The sequence below is a fragment of the Bremia lactucae genome (assembly GCF_004359215.1).
Source record: "Bremia lactucae strain SF5 chromosome Unknown BlacSF5_NotPlaced_18_SHOA01000004.1_1233567bp, whole genome shotgun sequence".
In the NCBI taxonomy this organism is placed as follows: Eukaryota; Oomycota; class Peronosporomycetes; order Peronosporales; family Peronosporaceae; genus Bremia; species Bremia lactucae.
Window position 1 is genome coordinate 411746 of NW_027152030.1, and position 5209 is coordinate 416954.

Below are 5209 nucleotides of genomic sequence, written 5' to 3' on the forward strand. Positions count from 1 at the left end.
TATTAACATAGAGTCAAGCCACAAATAGCTACGAACCGTCGAAATATTCAACAGACACAAAGCCACTCGTTACCTTTCTCCAAGTCATTATTAATTAGCTCGTCCTCGGCAAAAAACTACAACTCAATGAGAAGCTGCAAATAATTGTTAACAGCCAAAGAACTTGGTAGTCGCAAATTACCCGCTGCCTTTCATAGCGTCTATTGTAGATTGCAATCAAAAAAAGCTGTAAGCAGTTGTTAACAACCGAATCATTCGAATGTTATTAATTATCCGCTACTAATATCACAGTTTATATTAAATTAACAACGGAGAAGGGCTGCTTCCTATCTTAAACTCCTGAAAACAAGAGTCGCAAACAAGTAGCTACCTTTCTCTATGCCAATCTTTAAATAACAACTGAGAAACGCTGCATCTTATTCTTAACTCCAGAAAACGGGAGTCGCAAACAAGTCGCTGTATTTCTCTACGTTGATCCTTAAATAACAAATGAGAAGGCTGCAAATAATTCGCCACCTTACTCATTACCGCTTTCTAAATAACAACGGAGGGAGGCTGTTTCTTATTTTTGACTCCAGGACCACTGCAGTCGCAAACAAGTCACTACCAACCTCGTTACCGCTTTCGAATTAACAACTCAGAATAAATGTTTCTTACTTTTAACTACAGATATTTTGCAGTCGCAAACAAGTCACTATCTTTCTTAACGCAGTTATTCAAAAAACAGCAGAGGTAGGCCGTTTCTTATTCTTGACTCCAGAACTACTGCAATCGCAAACAAGTCACTACCGTCCTCAATGCCGCTTTCTAATTAACAACTCAGAATGAATGCTTCTTATTTTTGGCTCCAGAACTACTGCAGTCGCAAATAAGTAACAATCTTTCTTAACGCGGTTATTCAAAAACAATTGAAATGGACCGTTTCTTATTTCAAACAAATCACTACCTTTCTCATTGAGATTGGCCGTTTATTATTTAAATAATCACTACCATTCCTAACGTCGCTATTCAGGAAACAACTGAGAAAAGCAGTTTCTTATCAACAACTTCAGAAAATCCGAAGTCTAAACAAGTCACTGCCTTACTCAATGCCACTATTTAAAAACAACTGAGAAAAGTCGTTTCTTATTTTTGACCACAAAACTACTGCAGTCGCAAACAAGTAATTACCTTTCTCGAACGCTTCTTATTAACAACACAGAATGAATGTTTCTTATTTTACTTTAGGACTACTGCGACAGCAAACAAGAAACTATCTTCCTTAACGCAGCTAATCAAAAACAGTAGAGGTAGGCCGTTTCTTATTTTTGACTCCAGAACTACTGCAGTCGCAACAAGTCACTACCATCCTCAATACCACTTTCTAATTAACAACTCAGAACGAATGTTTCCTATTATTGATTCCAGTTCAACCGCAGCCGCAAACAAGTAACTATCTTTCTTTACGAAGCTAATCAAAAAGGCAGTAGAGGTAGGCCGTTTCTCACTCTTGACTCCAGAACTACTGCAGTCGCGAACAAGTCACTACCATCCTCAATACCACTTTCTAATTAAAAACTCAGAATGAACGTTTCTTATTTTTGACCGCAGAACTACTGCAGTATTACAAACAAGTAACTATCTTTCTTAATGCCGCTAATAAAAAACAACTGAGATGAGCCGATTCTTATTTCAAACAAGTCACTACCTTCTCATTGAGAACGGCCGTTTCTTATTTTAAAAAAGTCACTACCTGTCTCAACGTCGCTATTTAAAAAAAACGGAGATAGGCTGTTTCTTATTTTAAACTTTAGAAAATCCGAAGTCTTAAACAAGTCACTGCCTTACTCGACGCTATTAATACAAACAAAGATTTTAGCTGCAGAAAATTAATAACTTTCAAACTCATCGAAAGTTAAAAACTATCTACTACCATTTCTAATTGTATCTACCATAGACAGAGTTAAGCTGCAAATGAATACCAACAATCGAATAACTCGAAGTCGATTATCGCATGCTGCTTTTCCCAGTCGCAATTGAAATTTGCAACACTTCGTTAAGCTGCTTATGATGATTAATCGCCGAAGAACTCGGAAATTGCAAATCACTCGCTGCTTTACTCAGTGTCGCTATTTCTAATAACAACATCGAATTAAGCGGATACAGTTATTAACCTTTGAAGAACTCAAAAGTCTCAAACCGCTTCTACCTATATCGACGTCGCTATTAATTTGCCGAAGATCCTTTGTAAAGAAAGACAAAGTTGATCTCCATCTCAACAGCCTTACCTAAAAGGCAAAGCCGGAAATGAATTTTAGAGCACGATGCTGCGAGCTAACAAGTTATTACCTATCCGCTTGCTGCATACACACTCCAGATCAAGTTCGGTTCTACCCGAATTTGTCTCTTTCCAACGGAATAACTAGTGCAAAACGTATTATAAACGGCATCGCATATCGATGAATAATCCGAAAACTATCCAAACAATACACAACCGTCTATAATCCACCTTCGCTCCAGCCCCGACAGAGCGTCGATGTAGTATTTCGCAACGTCCGCAGTATTTTATCAACGCAAAGATCCTACGCTCGGGTAACTACCCCAATAGTATTCACTTATTGTCAACTCCACACCGCTTTCGCACAAAATACCCAGTGCAACGCAATATAATGCTTCAAATTAAACTATATTCTTATGCATAGCATACGAACACAATCTCATTCACTGCTCGCACGTTAAACATTTCAAGTTTCCTCGAAAATCATTAACGCACTATACTATGTATTTGTTTTCTACACCAGTCTTAGGAACAGCCTAACTGCTCCTACAAAACCTATATAGAAAACCATCAATCGCCTGAAACTTTCACTATCCAACTAAGAACAGCGAAAAAATATTCAATAGTAAAGCAAACTTGTCAAGAACCAATGTCAATAGTATAGATAGACTTGCCATGTAAACTAAAACTTTGGTCCTCGAACTTGTCACTCCATATATATAGGGAAAGCGCTACAAGGACGCTGTCCTGGTGATTACACAGCGTGTAGTAATACTTTACTATTGTAGAATTCCTGCATTTCCCATACAAAAGTCCATTTAATATGAAAACTAAACGAAATACAAGTCAAAAAAGTTTTTAAATTACGTTGAAAAGTATTTTTTATTCGCATAAGTACGGTATTTTACACATTAAGTACGATTTGAGTGGAAATGCGTCATTTATCGTTATATTACGTCAAAATGGGGCGATTTTTCGTACATTTTCGCCCCGCTTCGTAAGGCTTTTGTAGGCTCACCCGTATAACTTTCCATCGACATGGGTGGTACTAAACTACGTATGGAATGCTAAGGTAGTTCGCCCAACGCTTTGTGGTTGCTGAGAAAAGTTGTGTTGAGTGGTGAATTTTTGCATTTTCGGCCGATTTTGATTTTGCCTCTTTAAAAAAAATGGGAATCGTCGTGTGTAGGCCGTATTTTTGACTTTCTTGTAAGAAACGTATCTGAAGAAAAGGTGTATTTTGATACGATCTACAACAATGCATCGAGGGGTCGACGCCTAATTTATTGTTTTCGCGGAGATAAATGCCTATATATTACGAAAATTATCGTTAATTTGGTCACTGTTTTGCACTTTTTCGTACATCTACGTAAGGCTTTCGTAGGCTCACCTGTATAAACTTCCATCGACATAGATAATAACATCCTACGTTGGGAATGCTAAGGTAGCACGCCTAAGTCCTGGTAGTTTTTTCAAGAAGTTGAGTCAAGTGAGAAAAATATTTGGTACAAAAAGTATAAATCGTCGAGCGCAGACCGTATTTTTTACTTTCTTGTATGCAAGGCATCAATGAAAAAGGTGTATTTTGATGCGTTCTATAACAATGGGTAGCGAGGTCGGATCGCAGTTCGGCGTTTTCGCGGAGTTATAGGCCGATAACTGAAAAAATGTGTCGGCGATTCGGTGAAATGGGACCAAATTTCGCACATGTTCGTACCGCTTCGTAAGGCTTTCGTAGGCTCACGCGTATAAGTTTTCCTCGACTTAGGTGGTACTAAACCACGTTAGGAATGCTAAGGTAGTTCGCTCAACTCCTTGTGGTTGCTGAGAAAAGTTGTGTTGAGTGGTGAATTTTTGCATTTTCGGCCGATTTTGGCCGGCCTCTTGAAAAAAACTGGGAATCGTCGTGTGTAGGCCGTATTTTTGACTTTCTTGTATACAATGTATCTGAAGAAAAGGTGTATTTTGATACGTTCTACAACAATGGTTTCTCTTGCCCAGCTCCCAAATCGGTGATTCCACCGAGATATCGCCCGATAAGCGAAAAATTGTGTTTTCGACGAAATCTTGGAACGACTATAACTTTTGACGTACTTGGAAGTGTCGCGAAAATTTTGTGCCAGAATTCGCGTCTTGAAAAGGCGCATATTATATACTAAAATTTTCTTTCGAAAAGAAAATTTTTGTATAAGTTATTAAGGTTTATGTAAAATCAAGTATAATTACATAAAACGTGCATAAACATCTGTTCTAATGTCCCAATTTGGTGTGTCCACATCAATGCGCATCTTTTGCCCCCATTTATAGCGGATAATTCCTACAAGAAGTGTATTTTTCGCATTTGCAGGGCTTTTTTTGGCGATTGGGACGAGTTGAGTGGAGTAGGAAGTTAAGTCGGTGTTCCGGGGAAACAAATTTTGCCGAACCAAGAATCTTTTTTCGAATCGCAGACCGCGGGACGCGGTATTTCTAGACTCAAAATTCGACGCTGATTCGATTGCGCGCATCGGAGCTGCCCAAAGATAAGTAGTTTTAAAGTTATCGCGAGAAAACGGTTTTCAAATCTTCCAAATGGTCGCAATTTGACAAACAATTGCATCTGTACGAAAGAATATTGCGATTCAGACGGAGATCGATCGCGGACGTGAAAGAGCATCAAAAACCACGTCTAGGGCAGTATCGGCAGAAGGCAAGACATTCCTGGTACTAGATTTATTAAAACATTTGTGCTTCAAAACGGTGTTTTGGCAGTTGTCGACATGCCACTTTTGACGCACGGGAAATTGAATTTCTCAGCAACTACTGCGAGTTGGCCGTACTACCTTAGTGAAAAACTCGTGTCGAGACATTCTACGAGTGGCCCTTTATCGCCTGCCGACCGGATCGACGATCCGTTTCGAGGAGGCTTGGTTTTGTGCTCCAAAAAGGGCTGTTAAAAATCGCAACTTTGAC